Source organism: Talpa europaea, assembly GCF_964194135.1.
Source record: "Talpa europaea genome assembly, chromosome: X".
NCBI lineage: Eukaryota > Metazoa > Chordata > Mammalia > Eulipotyphla > Talpidae > Talpa > Talpa europaea.
Genome location: NC_140081.1, coordinates 77,111,588 through 77,130,621, shown reverse-complemented (window position 1 = coordinate 77,130,621; position 19,034 = coordinate 77,111,588). Strand labels below are relative to the sequence as shown.

General features: G+C 40.6%; 1 protein-coding gene and 1 pseudogene across 3 annotated transcripts in view; one reads left to right on the top strand and one right to left on the bottom strand.

The window, feature by feature from the left end:
* Positions 1-19,034, bottom strand: part of GRIA3 (glutamate ionotropic receptor AMPA type subunit 3) — a gene marked incomplete at both ends in the record, with an annotated part of 261,431 nt that overhangs the window by 101,190 nt on the left and 141,207 nt on the right. The window lies entirely within an intron of this gene.
* LOC311186954 (high mobility group protein B1-like) lies at positions 4,499-5,263 on the top strand (annotated as a pseudogene). The gene is made up of 2 exons: positions 4,499-4,662; positions 4,774-5,263. The product of its transcript is annotated as a high mobility group protein B1-like (transcript).

Below are 19,034 nucleotides of genomic sequence, written 5' to 3'. Positions count from 1 at the left end.
AAGAGAATATTCTACTTGGCTTTTATAGTTATTTTCAGTAATAGGTCTTTCTGAATTAGTTTTAGAACTGCAAGTATAAAAGCTGTTTTATCGTCTACCATGAAATTTATGGAAGAAATACCAGGTCACCAAATCCACATTTGGCGTCCACTGTGCCTTTGCAGGATTTGTTAGAGAGGCAGGATGGCTTGATAGGGTGGTGGACATAATAAACATAATAATGAGGAATGTGTGAAATGTAGATAAAATTCATGATTTGCAGGAAATGTGTTGTTATTCTCACAAATAGAACCTGAAAGGAAAACAGCCACAATCTTCATCCACGGAAACTAAAACAATGGTTTTATTCAAAGAAGTAAAGGCTCTCATACACCAACTCACTGAGCTGTGCACATGGATGAACATTAAGCTATTTGTTAAAGAAGTCAGAGAATCATACTCTAGCCACTGGGGGACATTTCTCTATATTGACTCCCCCATCCATTTATCTGTGAAGGTGGGGAGCTGGGCATCCCTGAGGAGTTAAAACAAATTCTGAAAATGTTCTGTTCATTTTCTCTGTTAAGAGGCCCTTTCTTTTTTCAATTTAATGCTTAATCTAGACATTTCCATAATTTTTGAAATTTGAAGTTAAATTACTCCACAAGACTACTTAAGAGAGCCCACAGACCCTTAGGGAGCAAAAGCATCTGTTTTTCTATGCTCACATTTAAAAAAATATGTGTGTGGAAGAGTGTCTTTGCTTTTTCCCCCTAGATCCATCTGGTATGCAGATTAGGTTATTTGCAGACCTAAGTATCTCCATGTTTGGATTTTTTACCTCGATGCCAAAAAAGGATCCATACATAAAGATTGATCTTGCTTTGAGCACAGAACAAGCCTTGCCATTCACCTTCATCTATTTGTCTTTGATTGATATACCTTGAGAATGTTTGAGGGACTGGAGAGAGAAAGGAAGGAGGTTTCTGGTTTTAATTTGCCAGATTTCCCTCATTTATTGTACAGTTATTTCTCTTTAAGACAAAGCTGTTCAACCACAATCCTTGTGTTCAAAGAGAAGACTTTTTTTTCAGCCTCCCCCACCCCCCTTTTCCTGCTTCCTCAGTTAAAAAAGACACTGTTATTCCATGGCAACTGTCTAATTTCAGCTGTGTTGGAAGTTAAATGAGAGGTATGCTACAGAAATCAGCTTTAGAATATGCCATTCCTCCCAGAAGAAATCTCCCATCAGATATGATAAAAGGCATTCATTTTATTGAATGAAAATCCTGAGCTACTAAATTGCTTTAGTCTTAGTAAACATATATCAGAAGTCAATTCTGTTAGAATTATTTTCTAATAATCTCAATCTGCACACACATTCTGTCCTAAAACTGAATGACAGCGCTTCATATTGCAGTCATCTGACTTGAATAAATGTGCTGGATTAGTGAGGCAGAGCAGAGCCAATCACCCGCACCAAAGTCAGCCCAATGGCAGTGGGGGTGGTGCAGATGGAGAAAGAAAGGCTGAAGCTTTTCATAAAGAAGGAAAATGGGAGTATAGCCGAGAAATCTCATCAGTGCTTATGCTGTCTAGAGGGGAAGCTTATGCAGAGAGAAGGCAATTGAATAAGGCATTAAATAAAATGCTAGGATGTGAGGATTAGAGGACAAGGATTTCTCCAAAGAACAGGTCTTTGGGAAGTTTCACTTCCCAGACTTCAGTATTGCATTCACTATGGCTGAATGAAAAATATGGGAGTTTTAATGCTAAACAGCAGGAGAGGCAAAGAAAACTTTACAAATAAGAGGCAATAAATGGCCACAAGTAAGTAAAAGGAGCAACAGATTATTCTTGCTCCTAGAGATTGGAGACCCTTTAAAATGCATGTTGACCTTGTTGGGAACACCTCATTTTATTAAGCCTAAAACAGTATTTCTCAAATTTCATTCCTTCACAAACTTCTTTAATGATTTGTGTCTTATCCACATACCACAATCTTATTACTTACTTAATGTTTACTTTATAGCTACTCCACTTAAATTTAGCTATGTCCAAATCAATAGTATCCATGAAAACACATGCAAGAAAATAAATGCAAGTACATGAAAAGGAAATATATTTATCCAGCTGTCACTGAAAATCCTCTGGTGAACCACCAAAAGTAGCGGGAAATACAATCTTAAATTTGTCCTATCTTTAGGGAAAAGAGTGCAGATCACGCCTTCCTGTCCTGATGAAATAAGGTTAATTTGCTCTATACTTCAAATCTTAAAGCACATCCCTACTTACTTTCAAAGGTTTGTGACCCTTGTAAGGTAGCACATGATGGGCAGTTTGGGAGATAGCAAATAATGCCCACAGCTGGGTACAAATGACAAATCTACAAACTTACCAAAACATTACTGTCTTGTCCAGGAAGTACAGCTGCTTTGTCCTTGGTCAATGGGCCAATAATAAATATTTAAAACACTTGGACCTTTCCACTAGCTAACTTCCTATAAAAGGACACTTTTCCAAACTCTATGCCTTTTCCTGGGAGTACCTCAACTAGAATACATTTCACAGTACACTGCTTATTTTTGGAAATAGTCTAGTTGTTTGTTCAGGGAGGTGAGGAAGGGGTAATTTTAACTAATATTCAATCTAGAATAATGCAGCAAAAAGGACATTGATTTCCCTTCAACAAAGTCAAAATGTATGGCCTTCGTAGTCTCTGTATTTCTACTGAGACTGTGTGTCCCTAGATTAGTGATAATTTATTTTAAACAATAAATTTATTTTTATTGTGGTAACAATCCCACTTCTGTATATTTATCAAAAAATTGCAGAAACACCAGTTCAAAGACATATCTGCACCCTCATGTTTACTGTTGCACTATTTATGACAACCAAGAACTGGAAACAACCTAAGCGCACACTGACTGACAAATGGATAAAGAAGTTGTGGCATGCACACACAAAGGAATACTATTCAGCTATAAAAATGAAATCCTGCCATTTGCAACAACATAGATGGACCTAGAGGGTATTATGCTTAGTGAAATAAGCCAGACTGGGAGAGACGAACACCGTATGGTCTCATTCATATGTAGCATATAGAGAAAACAAACAGACAGATGAACCAAATAAAACAAAAATAAAGTTTTGGACTATAAGACAAATTAGTGGTTGCCAGAAGGGAAGGAAAAGGGGGGGTTATATTGGGACAAAAGAATTGAATGCTTAGCAGTAATCTTAATGTTGTATATACATGTTGCTTTTCAAAGATACACACTTGAAACTTACATAATGTTACAGTGCAGTGGACTTCACTTTTTTTATTTTTTTGAGACAGCTGCACTGTGATAAGTCTACCTCCACTCCTCTAATGGGATCATGAACTTACTTCAATTTAAATAAATAAATAAATAGATAAGTAGATAAGGAAAGGATTCTCCTAATTCACAATGTTTGGTTTGGTTTGCATTTGGCATTATCTTCCCCACTCTAATAGCATCTCATGCATCTTTGTGATCACACTGATACAACAGCCACTTGAGCACACAAGGCAGAATCACAGACTTTTAGGTACAAACAGGGGGCTTCCAGGGCTGATTGTTAAATATTAAGTAATTTTGTGAGACAAAATTAAACCATTGGTAGCTTGAAATCAGTCTGGGTATATTTATACTACAAAGGTCAGCCAACACTACAAACTGGGGCCTTTTATTTTTATTTATTTTTTTACATGTAGAGCCAGTTTACCAACATATGACTAGACTCAGAAAGAATATGGATGGAAGACCCTAGTGGATGGAAGGGCTGCTTTTCTTAATCACATTTCATTTGTCTCTTTAGTCAATGAACATTTCTTGAATGCCTGTTCTGTGCCAGTCCTCAGGCTAGAAACTTGGGAGACAGAGGTCACAAAAATCCGGTCCCTAGCTTGGAGGATCTCAACACTTGAGTAGGAAAAATCACCAACTTAACAGACAATTATAACCTGGCAGGAGAACAGAAATATGTCCTAGGTATAACCGAGCAGAAAATGATTAACACATAACCTGCTATAGCTAGAGAATACTTTGTCTTCAACTAAAGACCTAAAGATTTTTTTCCTGTGGCTTTTGTAGGTGGGAATGTGACAAACAGTTAGCTTAAAGAGAGTGCTATTTTGAAAACAGAGAGATGAATTTCAGGGGGCTATTTCTCTTGACTTCAGGAGAGCCTTGCTGTTTTATTGTGCTTACACACTAGAGGAAAGCGTTTTATTTGGATCAACTATCAGCAATTGTTGTAGTGGTCGCCAGAGCTGGTTCCATGAGAAATTGTGACTGCTTGGAAGGAGTGTAAGTGGCTAGATAGTAAAAGAATAGGATCTGCCAATGGCAATAATTCCCAGTTTTGCTAGTTACAAGGTGTGTAACCTCAGGCAAGTTACCTAACCTCTCAGTCTCACTTAACGGGCTACATAATAGTTGAGAGGCAAGTACTCCGAGCTTCACAGAGACAGTACCAGGGAAAGGGAGAGCCAGATGAGCACTGGGTGACTCTTGCCTTGCTGAGGAAAAATTATTAATCATGGGTGAAGGAGATATTAAGAAGCTGAGTAGCAGAATGTCATCATATGTATTTTTTGTGCAAAGTTGCTGGGAGGAGCACAAGAAGCAGCAGCCAGATGCTTCAGTCAACTCCTCAGTTTTTTTTTTTTTAATATTTTATTTCATATAATTCTTACATCTTTTTTCATCTTTGCACAATGTATGCATTTTCGTTTTGGTTCTATTCCCCATAAAATTGGCTCCTCAGAGTTTTAAGAAGTGCTCAGAGAGATGGAGAACATGTCTGCGAAGGAGAAAGTTTGAAGACAAGGCAAAGGGGGACAAGACCTGTCAGGAAAGAGAAATGAAAACTTATACCCACCCAAAGGGGTAACAGAAAAAGTGGTAAAGGATCCCAGTGCACCCAAGAGGCTTCCTTTGGCCTTTTTCTTGTTTTGTTCTGAGTAGTACCCAAAAATCAAAAGAGAACATCCTGGTCTGTCCATGGGTGACGCTGCAGAGTGTGCACTAACACACCGGGAGAGTGTGCAACAGCACACTGCAGATGACGAGCGGCCGCAGGAAAAGAAGGCTGTTAAGCCTAAGGAAAAATACAGAAAGATTGCTGCATCCTGAACTAAAGGAAAGCCTGATGTGGCCAAAAAGGGGGTCTCAAAGTGGAAAAAAACAAGAAAAATAAAGAAGGCAAGGAAGATGAAGAGGATGAGAAGGAAGATGAAGATGATGAAGAGGAATAAATTTGTTTCAGTGCATTTAACACTCCCCCCATATATAACTCACTCACTCCTTTTAAAGGAAAAAATTGAAATGTAAGGCTGTGTAAGGTTTGTTTTTAAACTCTACAGTGTCCTTTTTTTTTTTTTAAAAAAAAAAAATATATATAGTTAACCCACTACTGAATGTGACTTTAGACAGCTCTGTCCTGGGGGTTATTTTCAACAGCCACTAACCTGGCCTGGTGCAGGATGGGGGATGCAAAGCAGCATGGAAATTTTAAAGCAGGTTCTTGATGGTGCTCAGCACAAATCAGTTCTATATGGGGATGGAAATGTTTCATCTTCACTTGTCTCTGATGCAGCTCATATGAAATAATTGTTGTGTTAACTGAATACCACTCTGTAATTGCAAACAAGAAGGCTGCAGCTGTTTTGTTGACATTCTGAATGCTTCAAAATAAATGCAATTTTTTAATTAAAAAATAGTTAGGAGGCCATGGAGTAGGGTGGTTAAGAGTGTGGCTAGACTGCCTGTGTTAAAGCCCCTACTTTGCCCTTTAACAGCTGTATAATTTTGGGCAGTTAACTCTGTGTGTCAGTATCCTAATCTGTAAAATATGCCTATCACACCTACTTCATGTAATGGCAGAGAGTGAGGAATAAATGAAATAATGTATCTATAGTTCTTAACAGGGTGCCTGATGTCCATCCTTTCTTATATTCTCCCTTCCTTATTCCTGTTGCAATGCCACCTCCCTTCATCTTTCCCTGTGGAAGTCACATCTATCTTTCAAGGCCCAGATCATAGGCAGCCTCTTCCACGAAGGCTTCCATGATTTTATGTCACTTATTCTTAAAGGGTAGAGAAGCAGTTCCCCACTGTTATGGGGTGAGGGACATGGGGAAGGGGCACAGCTTGTGCAAAGGGTATTGGGAGCAGTTGGTCAGGATAGCACAGGATTGGAGGTGGAGGGAAGGCACTGAGGTTTTGGGCATTTGAGTTCAAGTTGCAAAAAGAAGAAAAAGAACAACAGCAAAGTAACTCACATCAATATCTTGACCCCCCACCCCCACCCCATTCCCTGCTGCCCCAATACTGATCAGAGACACAAATGAACGCAAACCACACAGTCACTATGGCTAGGAAGGAGATGTGTGTGGGGAGGATGGGGTGGGGAAGGTTCTGCTGAGAGACAGCAGCACAGGCTGTAGTCTAACTGAGGTGCAGTCACCCATGCTTCCAACATAGCAGAGAATAGGGGCTGGGGGAGAGCAGTGCAACAGGTGAGGGCAGAAATCTGGCAGTGTCATCAAGATGGATGTCTTTTTTGCATCGTAGAACATTTCCCAGAAGTCTTTGGCTGCCCCACCCCAACAGTCATAACCAAACCTTGGCCTTATCCATGATTCATTCCAGGAGCCTTATCCATGATTCGTTTCAGGCTTTCTCATTGGAATCTATAGAGGCAATGAGGATAGACAGAGCCCTAAGGAGCATAATCCAGATTCCCTAGAGGCCCAGGCCACATGCATGCATGTTTTAGGTCACCCTTTCTCAAAGTGGGTACCATTTGGATCACCTGGAGACCCTAGGAAAATGCAAGCACTGAGCCCCTCTCCAGAGAGTCTGATTGAGAAAGGGTGAGGATTGAGAAAGGGTCTGCACTTTAACAGTCAGGTGATTCTGATGCCCACTGAAATTTAAGAACTACCTTTCCATATAATGCACGCACTTTAAAACTAAAACTAGGACCCTTAATGCTGGGATCCTCATGAAAGGGAATAAGAAGAGAAACGCTGAGCCCATAGGAAGCTCTGGGCAGCTGGGGGCAGCGTGAGGACGCTCACCCAGGCTCCTGGGAAAAGGGCCAAAGGAGGAATTTCGGAAAGATTCTTGTTTTAGGCAGGACTCTGCCAGCGGCAGCTTCTGAGACAAAGATTTGAGCACCCATAGTTTAATGGGGAGATAATTCCAGGAAGCACTGGTGGGGAAGTGAGGAAATGAGACAGTGAAGTTTCCAGAAAGAAGCCAATACAGGTGCATGAATGAGCAGGTGAGCTGTGAGCACCCATGAGAATCATGTGAAGAACACCCATCTAAAGGGCTGGGAAGGTGGAGTCTTTGTCTTTCAATTCCCATTCGCCATTGGCTAATAGTCAGGAGTTCTCCCTCTCCCCCCCCCCCGCCCCACCCCAGGCAGAGAGAAAGTCTTCAAGTAGAGAACAGCATGTGTTTACCATGGGATGCCATTGGCATGTATTTGGAAGGGTAGAGCCCCAAAGGCATTTGCTGTAACTGCAATAACCCTTATGCCACATATATTATACTTTGTTATTTGCACACTGCTTTGATATGCATGATTGCAATGGATTTACAAGAAATCACGAGGTAGGCAGCAAGGCATAAAGGCGATGAGATTAGACACTACAGGCAGACCATCCTAGAGCACTAGCTCTTCCTCTTCACAGCTGAGTGACCTTGGACAAGTCATTTTTCTCTCTTTAGTTCCATGTCAGTCAAACAGGAGTCATGATGGCACCTACTTCTTGGGGTTATTGTGAGGCCTAAATGTCGAAATGCATTTTGAATTCCCAGCAGAATGCCTGAGATATAAGGGGGTTCAAGCAATATTGCTTGAATATTTCTTTCTCCCATCACATAGGTAACAGGATATTACAGAAGATAAACATAAGTTAACCTGTTTTGAGCAGTTACTGTGTACAAGGCACTGCGTAAAAAGACTGTAAAAAATTTTTAATGATGGATCATTATTTTTTTTCAAAGATTTATTTGTGCATACAAGAACTGGGGTACAGGCCAGAGGTGTGGGGGCTGAGAGGATTCAGCAGAGACAGAGTGGGGAACAGAACAGGCAGATGGACTGAAATACACTGCTGAGGGGAGCAGCGGGTGAGTCAGGAGAGGTCTGCTGCGCCATGAGGGTCACCGCTTTAGCTGGCGGCTGGCGACAGTTTGATAGTGCTGTCTTTGGCCCCTGCGCCACCACAGAGGCCCCTGTACCATTATTTTATATCATTGTTTGTTTTTTCACAGTATAGGATTTCTCCCCTCAGGTTAAAAAGATTTTTCTACCTGCTTTATCTTATTGAACCCTCTCCAGAACCCTTTAAGGGAGGCACTATTATTCATTTTATTTTCCATATTAGGAAATTGAGGTGCAGAGAAGTTAGGTAACTTGCCTGAGGCCTCACAAGCAGAAAATGATGGAGCCTGGAGTCAAAATCAAATTTGTCTCACTCCAAAGCCCAGTCGCTAAGTGTCAGCAGCTCTAGTAATAATTACTGGCCATAAGAACTATCAATATTACTGTGCTGTGACTAGCTGCTGCCACGAATTCAGTTCAACGAAGACTGAAGACCTACGGCTATGATGTATTATTACCTAAGTGGGGAGCAGTTTTGGCCTGAAACTTTAGAAATTCTCTGTAGTTGGGCATCCTGGGAATCTCCCTTTGTTTTTCCCTAATTATTTCGCCAAGCTCTGGGCTTGGTTAATATGATCATGACTCCAATTTTTGATTCCCTATCAGCATCTGACATGAGTTGTCATTGTTTAATCACAAGCTGCACTTGTGATGAATGTTGGATAATCAGAACAAAGGGACAGAAAAAAAAAAAAACAATTAGAGGGAACCAAAAGGAAGAAGCTCACAGTCTTGAACAAGAGACTGTAGGAAGGTTTGTAGGACTAAGTCCCTGAAGCTCTGACAATGTATTTTGATCCTTGTCTGAATGCAAATGAATGACTCCATCAAATCATAGGCAGCCTGTCACAGTGCAGGTTATTTAGTTAGTTAATTAAAAGTTGAGTGAGCTGGTGCCTCTCTGAACTGGGCTCTGAAGATAACCAAACCTGTATTCTGACCAGGGAAGTTAATTTAAAAGGAGCGACCTCAATTGGGTAATGGCTGCAAGTTCAAATTCAAGAATTGCTATAATTAGTCCCAGATGGATCTTAATTGTTCTTTCAGGAAAGGGGGGTGCATGGGGGGTGGAGAAAAGGGGAAACGAGAAATGTCTAAGCCCAATGTAAAGGTTATCAGCCATGCCTTTCAGAAGCAGGGGAGTTGGCTGGGACAGAGTGTGATATGGCAAGAGTTCACTGTTGCTTTTCACATGCATCCTTCTAGATCTGGTTTGTAAAATGGGTGTAACTCTTTTGGAAATAAGGACTAGAATTCAGCACTCTTAACCGTGTAGCTTCAGGCTAGATATTGAATCTTCTTATGTCTCTCATCTACGTAATGGAGAAAACTATGAACCTGACCTACGACGGAGGATTAAAGGGAATACTTTGCAAAAGAGCTTTGAAAAAATATGGAAAGCTCTACCAGGCAGTATGTATTCTTCCTTTAATCCAGGAAGCGCTCCTCATCAAAGATTTTTGATTTTAGTATAAGGCTATACTACTCTAGGTGTCTGCTGTGTGCCTCTTGATTTTTTCCTTAGTCTCTGCTATAAACCAGGTACCTTCTGAACTACACCTGTCAAAAAAGGTGAAGGGATCACAGTGGGCAGTGTGTTCAGCACCATCTCTATGTGGTGGTGTTTGGTATTCTAATTTCTTAGGAGGCCCACCTATAGAGTTAGAGATGACTCTGGCCCTGTGGACTGTGGAAGACGTCAGGGAGTATGCTTATTTAGCATTTGCTATTTAAAAACCGGATCCTTCTCCATTCACCTTACTATACATCTTTGACTTGAAATTATGTACCTGGAGAGCACCGCAATGCCATGAGGTCAGCGTACGTCACAGGGAGAGACGGGTAGCTTTATCCCCACTAGTATCTCTATATGAAGACTTGGGTTTCCCTTTACTCTTCTGATATTACCCCTATCTTCCCAAGCCCGGGAAGCCAAAAGTAAGAAGAATTTGTGCAATGGCAAAATTAAGTGAAAAAATCATAACCCAGTATAAAGCCTTGGAAGAATAAGAATTTGCGCACTGTGGGAGGCACAAATGGCTACTTTTGAAGCTGCTCTTCTTTCTTTCCTGATTCTGCTTTTAAAGGGAATTATTGTGATGATCATTTGAGTCCCCTTAATGGAATGCAAGCATCAAAGGCAGAGATTGACAACCTATTCCTATTGACAGTGATTGTAACTGTTTATCCTTCAAGCCTAACCAAAACTCATTAACAGAGTTTTATTCTAAGTCAGAATCTGCATTCTACCTTGTTACATGAGCCAAGCAAATAATGGAGATGTATCTCCCAGATTTGCATTGCTATACAAGGGCTGGGCCTTTTGCTGAAATGAGCTTGAAGTCATAATAAACAAATAAACAGGAAGTCCTGGCTCCATATTACTCTCTCACTGGGAAACACCCATCAGTGGTAGGGGACAGCAGAGGACACGGCTGTGCTAGGACACGCCAGAGGTCTCAGGTAGGCCAAGCGGCCATTCTTAGCAGTGCTGTGCTTGCCTGAGAGTAAAAGTCACGAAAGGCAGTGCCAGAGGACTGGAAATTGTTCTTCAAGTGATAAATGTCAAGGCTTTTTTCCTGATAAAAGCCAAGAAGTTATTTATTTAATTCAAATATTTACAGAGCACTCAGCAAGCAGGCTCCAAACTGTGTTAGGTGCATGGTCTACAACAGTGGAAAAAAAACAAAAAACAAAAAACAAAAAACCCTCAAGAAGCCTATATTTTACTTGGGTTGTCCTACCTGTGAATGCCCATGTGGATTCGACCTCTCATCTTTTCTTCAGACTGCTAATTATTTACCCAATTTAGGCATGTGTCCTGCGATCCCAATTAGATTATGAAGTTGGAGGGCAGGGTCCTGGTTTAAAATGGGTAGTTTAATTCCTAGGCAGAATCTTCTCATTTCAGATATCATCTAACTGTATTGCCTCGAGGATCAAAAGGCCATGATAAAAGGGAGAGTCTGTTCTGGTCCTTATAGCCCGGGTTCCTGGTGCTATCATGCTTCTACCATTCTGATGTATGACATCTGATTTATTCTCAATTTCCTAATTGGCACTGCATATTAGCATTCACTTTGACAAGTGGGGCTTGTCATACCTATGTAAATATAAATTTCCACCCCCTCCCACCAATCCCGATGAACTATTTGTCCTTGAAGACTCAGTTCATCAGGAGGAAGCCCCCCACCCTCCATCTTTGAATCAGGCCAAGGTAGACGCCACTTCAGATCTGTGCTCACGTCTCCCTCTGCATCATCACACCAGGTCACGATCATCTGCTTACTCCACTGCTTCCCTACTAAACCTTGAGTGCCTTAAGTGTTGGAACCATGTCGTATTTGTTTTTCACTTTTCCTTTAAACTTATAAGAGCTATTGCTAGCACTCATCCAGGACAAAAGACACCAGCAGCAGGAGTAGGAATGCTATCTTGCTTTCAAGGAGAGCTTGAAACCATCTTCTCACATTTCAGCAGCTCTACTAGAAAGAATTGTGCATGAGAGCCTTCTGTATCCTTTTTTCATGCAGTTAAGAAGATGAAGTCATTCACTTGTTTTGCCCACTTCAAAAATCATTCCTATTTATGTAGATTCTGTGAGGACACTTGAGTAATAGGTCCCACTCAGTGTCTATAAAGAACTGAGTCTGAACTAGTCCTCTTGACACAAGTCTTTCTTAGGTATGTTGGCTTTTGTTGTAATAAGATTGCAAACAACCAATCCCTATCTTCCTTTGGAGTGTAGTGAGAGGAAATCCATCTCCATCCGACAACTTTTCTGTTAAGCTCTGAGCAAAGTAAATAACATGAAACTCAAGAAAACAGTTTGCAAATTGAACATTTTCTACTGCCTCATAAATCCTCCTGTACCTGGACCATTACTAACAGAGCTCTTAAAAAAAAATACATAGTTTGATGGCAAGATTGTCATGTGTGCATTCTTGACATGAGTTAACAAAGTTCAGAGAATGAGCGACAGGTCACAAAGTGGTAAGAAGCAAAAATAGAAAATGGCTAGGGGCCTCCCTGGTGGTGCAGGAGTTAAAGCCTCAGCGCTATCAAGTCCCTGGCCAGGGAGGTGACCCACATGGTGCAGCAGACCTCTCCTGTCTTGCCCCCTGCTCCCCTCAGCAGTGTATTTCAGTCAGTCTGCCTGTTCTGTTCCCTCTCTGTCTCTGGAGAATCCTCTCATCCCCTGCACTTCTGGCCTACACCCAAGTTCTTGTATGCATAAATAAATAAAAATAATTTTAAAAAATGGCTAGGGATTCATGTACTGTCTTTGGTTGGCAGAGGTTTGAGAACCCTGGCTACAGTTTAGCAAGCAGGGTGTGGTGGTGGAGGCTGCAGGGGACGGGCAGTACACTATGGGGAAGTTTCTCAAGCATAAACTGTCCCCCTGCCGAGTTTCCACATTTCACAATAGCACTTTACTTTCAGTAGGCTGGGTGTGAGAGCGGCCCATAACTCTTCTGGGGAGGAGAAGAGAACACCTACTGAAAGCAAGGCCTGAGGGTTCAGAGACAGGCCTATGGCCACCTGTTATCAAGGTAGCTAATGCAGAAGTGCTAATGGCTCTGTTGGGAGATGCACTTTCCTGCCAATCCTTGAAAGTTTCTCCCAGAGCCTGGGTGGTGGTTGCCATGACACCCAATAGTGAAGGGGATTGGGTCAGAGTTCAAAGGATTGCGCTATGCTTGAGTGGGTGAGATTGAAATCAAGCAAATGAATGCATATAAAATTAAGGTGTGTTTCTTTCCTGTGTACCTTTAAGAAAACTGAAACAAATCTGTCTGTCAGGCAACAATTGATTTTATATTGGCCAAGAAAGAGGGAAGAGGAACAATTTATAGAGTAGCAGTTTCTCAAGTTAAGTGCAGGCAGTAGTTTGAAATAGGTCAAGAGAAGTGGAAAGGACCCTCAGAGCTGTGGCAGAGCTAACAGTGATGGCAAGGCACTCAAGAACAGCCACTGTGGAGCTCTCTATAGTACCTGTCTGAATACCTAGTCTATTGCTTTAGTGTCCCTGCATCTTCTCCTCTTAATCCAAGACACTGTATGACTGAGGTTCTGCTCTATTTTGACTCATAGAAGTAGGATGTTTTGGTGGTACATGATTTACTCCTGTAATGATGCAGTATGTGCACATGTGTGTGTCTCTTAGATAGCATTGTTTCAAAGATGTGATTTGCAAATCTGTTTACCTAGTTCCTGCTTTTCTGTGTCCCCACTCTTCAAATTGGCAGGCACATTTTTCTGCCATTGCTGAACTCTGAAAGAGATCGCGCCCTACCATCAATTTGTTGTAATCTTTAAACAGAGACAGTTTGGTCCAGTCAAATCTGGACTGAAAGAAAGCTGCTCACAATGATGGGATTAATTGACTGGAAGGGCCAGGTGGGCGTCTGGTAGTAATCTATTCAAACTGATGGAGGCCTCTTTCTCACACTTAGTCTCATCAAAATCTAGATCTTAGTATGGATCAATGGTCTTAGCCCCTCAGTGTTTGTACAGTAAAGAACTTAAGTTTACATCTTTATTTTTTTGCTACTGCATTTGTTTGGTGCCTCTCTGTAGGGGATCCCAGAGTTCTAAAACATAATAATTTGGCATACGTGAGCTTGAACTATAACTAGCTTTCTGTTGCTGTTGTAAGCTGTCATTCTTGCAGCCCCCCATGAAACTGTTTGTTACAGCATCTGTTAAAATCTAGGACAAGACTCCTGTAATCATGCAGCTGTGTGATGAATCTTCTAATTGCTACATTTTAGTTGCTCTTAATCTGGGGAAAGTTCTAATAAAGATGGGTGATGATTCTAAAAAATATTGTTCATGTTTACAAGCCAGTAATTCTAACCTATAAGACTTTGTCAACCTCTCAGTGCTTGCAAAGGCATACATAACTGGGGCATTCATAGCATCAATCATACAAAGGAACAGGTGTTGGGGTGCCCTTTTCCTGGGCCAAATGAAGGCATAGGCTTGTGGAGGTGTAAAAGAACTATATGTGGTTTCTTTCTTTTTTTTTTTTTTTTAAAGAATGGATCTGAGGTCTCATTTGATTTAGTGATGGGATTAACTCAAAAACAAAGGAGTGTATTTGTTTTGTTTTCAGTCATTTACATAACTATATAATTTTGGGAGGATGACTTCACACCTCCATATGAGCACATGCTTCACTTACCCTCTGCCAAAACAAGGGAGGATATTTATATTAGTTTTATTTTTCTATTTGAATTGGTTCATATTTTTATAATTTTGGAATATGGTACCAGTGTTAAATACTAAAATGTTGGTGTTAATAGATGTGAGAGTTCTGTTGATTTACTAAAGCTTTACTGCAATCTACTATATGTTGCAATGTGGAAAGGAATCTGAGCAGGAATATAACAGTGAATATAGATGGAATGAGGAACTTATGAAGGGCTTATGGTGAACTAGCAAATCTCAGCTAATCAGAGTCCAACTATCTGAAATTCTTTTTTTAAAATTCTTTTTTAAAAAAAATTATCTTTATTTTTTCCTAAGATTAATTTTACTTATTTATGCATAGAAGAACTGGGGTCTAGGACAGAGGTGTGGGGGGGTCAGAGGATTTACCAGAGACAGAGTGGGGAGCAGAACAGGTGGATCTACTGAAATTCACTACTGAGGGAATCAACCGGAGAGACTGGAGAGGTCTGCTGTGCTATGTGGGTCAGCTCCCTGGCTGGGGATTGAACTCATGCTGTAGTGGCTGGTGATAGCTTGATAGCACTGAGATTTTAACCCCTGAGCCATCAGGGAGGCCCCCTATTTGAAATTCTTAATAGGAATTTTCTCCAGGCATTTTCCATTTTCCAGATTTTATAAAGGCTGATATGATGTATGGTATTGGGAAAACTGGACAGCCACATGCAAAATAATGAAATTAGATTACTATTTTACACTATGCACGGAAAAATTAATTCAATGTGGTTTAAAGACTTGAATGCTAGATCTGAAACCATAAAAAAGGCACAGGAAAAAACAGGTGGGTAAGGTACTTGGCATCAGCCTTAGCGATGTCTTTGTGGATTCAACCACAAAGGCAAGGGAAACAAAAGCAAAAATAAACAAGTGGGACTAAATCAAACTAAGCTTCTGCACAGGGATATTTATATTTACATATGTGGCAAAGCTTTGATCAACAAGAAGCTCCTGTTAATGGGGACATTTGTTGTTTAATACTCTGAGGATAGAAATAAATGATAAACATCCAGACTGTGTCCTGGCCCCGGATCATATCATCTCAACCTACCCCTTCATCCGTATCTCCAAGGCTAAGCATAGCTCACTGATACTGAGGCTTGCAAGATTTGCGGTCAGCAGAGAGTCAATGATCATCACTGACTGGTAATCTGAGAAAGCAGGAAAATTGACTCACATATTTTTAGATACTTATCATCTCTGCCTTCCAGAACTACTACCTTGCCTTATCATTTCCACTACTGTTACATGGAAGACATGTCCTTCCCCACCTGGCCCCGTGTCTAGCCCAGGGTATGGCAAACTCAGCTGGATTTCAATCAGTATTTCTTGGACTGAATTTCCTTCCTTGTTTTTCATGCCCCTGACAATCATAGTCTGTTGGGACGGCAAGGGACTATCATATCCAACACATTTATTTTGCAGTTTAGGAAATGGAGGAAAAGAGAGATTAAGTGACTTTTCAAAGTCATATAGCTTGGAGATAGGACCCAGGTTCCTGCTTCAAGACTTCCGTACTCTTTCATAAAACCCCAGGATTCTCCAGTTATCCTAAGGGTTCTCATGAGGTTCCTCAATGAAAATTAATTTGAATTTGGGTTGATTTAAAAAGTCAGCCCCTCAAACCTCATAGGAAATAATCAAACAAATAATGAGGTATCACAATTTTTTTTAAATGGGGGGAGGACACTGTTGGTGAGCTAGAACATTTCCTTTTTGAGACCAAAGCTTCTATCATCTGAAATAAACAAGACTCTTGCTGTTTCAAAGTAATGATCTTGAATGAGTTTTTTCTCTTTATTTTCCCAGAGGGCATTTGCTTCTAAATAGTCACAGAGCCAGTCTAGCCAGTCTAATGTGAAGTATGGCCAGAGAATCAGACCATCTTTTTTAATAAGCCAAAGATAAAATCTCTAAATATAGAATACTGACGTCTGCTACTAATTTCTGGGATAAATATCTTTGCATTTTAGGGAATAAGTTTATTTAAGGCTGCCAGCAAGTGTTGAATCACATAACATGCTGAAGGCTTTTTCTGCAAGTACAAGTCCCACTCATTTGGGAGGACATTGTGCTGGACTGACAGAGAAGCCATGTCTGCAATGAGCATCTTTTTTTTAAAATTAATATTTTATTTTATATAATTCTTACATCATTTTTCATTTTGCACAATGTATGCATTTTCATTTTGGTTATATTCCCCATACAATTGCACCCCCCCTTATTTTGACCTTAGTCCTTCCTCTCCCCTCCACTTCTGCCCCCGTAGTGCGTCTCTGGTTTATAATTGCTTGTTGATTTTGATTTTTACTTTGTAGTAATTAGTCTTTTTCCTGGTCCCTTATTTAGGTTTTCTAAATTCTTGCTATGAGTGAGATCATCCGGTATTTTTCTTTTTCTTTCTGGCTTATTTTGCTGAGCGTGATCCCTTCCAGCTCCATCCATGTTGCTGCAAATGGCATGAGTTCATCTTTTTTGATTGCTGAGTAATATTCCATTGTGTATATGTACCACATCTTCTTGATCCAGTCATCTACTTTTGGGCATTTGGGTTGTTCCATAGCTCGGCTATTGTAAATAGTGCTGCTATAAACATAGGGGTGCAGGTGATCTTTGGAATTAATGTTTCTGTGTCATTTGGGTAAATACCTAGGAGTGGAATTGCTGGATCGAATGGAAGCTCTATCTTTAGTAGGTCCAGAAATCTCCACACAGCTCTCCATAGTGGTTGGATCAGTTTGCATTCCCACCAGCAATGCAGGAGAGTTCCTTTTTCTCCACAACCTCTCCATGAGCATGTTTAAGAAACCCAACCATCGGTTTTGCTTCTGGGACACTGTTCTGTAATTTTGGGGTACATGTTCCCTTCAAAATATTTATTATGGTAGTCCAATACATGTTAAGCCTTAGCATTAAATCACTGTGTCATTGCAGTAAGAAATAGAGATCCCTGGGCACCACAATTGGTGAGGTAATAGAAATGGCCCCAGAAAAGGACAAATAAGACAGCTGATTTAGAGAGAAACCTGCAGTGACTGGCAGAGGGGAAAGAGCTAGAACATCTAGTAAGTCACAGTAAGAGGTGAAGGAGGCCATGGGTATGTTTGGCTGTGTATTCCTCTACTAGTGGAAGCATGCCCATTAGGAGATTGGGGAACAGAAAAAGCAAAGAGAAATGAGATTTTTTTTAAACATATGGACCTTTACTACGTGTCTGGGAGAAAAGGATGGAGAAGCATAGTTGTTAGGAACACTTTGTCCTTGAACTTTATGATTGATTTACACATAATGCAAAAATAAGCTGTAGGCTTTTCTAATTCTTTCATTTTACCAGCACATAGGTACCTATTCACATTGTTAGGGGCTACTACAAATTTCAAATATTAAGAGAAAGAAGGACAGAGAGAGAGAGAGAGAGAGAGAGAGAGACAGAAGAAGAACAAACATCTGTCTCTCCTAATAGTGCCTAGTATACTACTCTGAATATAAGACTGTCTGTGATGCTTAGCCTCAAAACAGTTAACTGGCCCTTGTTTGGAAGGTTTTTTCATGTAAATTACAATAATTATTCTGGAGGTCCAGTCTCATTTACCTTCCTTCTTTTTCTTTATTATGCAATGGTTTCTTAGGCAGTTAAGCAAATATTTATGCACTCTAAGAGGTTCCATTCATTGTGGTCCTTGTCTCACTATCATGGGGCTATGACCTAAGGTTGTCTTTTGGAAATCCAGGTAAGTAACACCTGCCAAATTCCTTACCTGTCTTTGGTTTTTGAATGCTCAGAAACATTTCTACTAGAGATACAGGCTGGCAAAAAAAAAAAAAAAAAAAAAGAAAAGAAAAAAGAAAAGAAAAGAATGGTACCCCACTGTGGTTCAAGGGGAGACTGCAGCTGTATGTTTCCTGCCTAGTACTCAGCCCACTATATAAGTTGAATGTCACGGAGGACACAGATGTGTGTGAAGGATAGAGCCACTGCTATTTGGTGTTGGAAGAATGTTTATCTCTCAGCTTAATAACCATGCCTCCAAAATCAGGACTCTAGAGTTTTGTCATTCTAAGTACAGAGAATCCTTCTTAGACAATCTCTAGTATTGAGGAGGAGCTAACCAGCACTTGTGGCAGCAGGCTTGGAAAAGAGAAGACACATCAGGAATTTACATCCCCATCCCTGCCTCTCCAGTCTTCTATTTTACCCCAGCCATGCCCCCTGATTATCTTTTTTTCTTTGGATTTTGGATAAGGAAGGGAAATATTTATGGATTAAAGCAAAAGATAAGAGAGTATCAGGAAATTTCTCTGACAAAAGTGCAATAAAATCTTTCAAAATAATGATGGGAGCCCAATTCTCTATCCCAGTTCTATCAGACAATTGCTGAACTTTCCACAGCACTGAGCTAGTCAGGACGATTCCATTATTGTCCTCCCCCGAGTCTTTCCAAGCAAATGTCCTCATAGGTGGTTGGAAGAGCTACATGTACACTCAATGATGCTAGAATGTCCAGAAAAATCAATTCCCCTCAAATAAATCGGACATTTTGATAGGGGGCATTTATGGTTTTAGGCCCTGAGAGATACAGGTAAGTAGGAGCTGGCTTTCCTTCAACATATTTGAG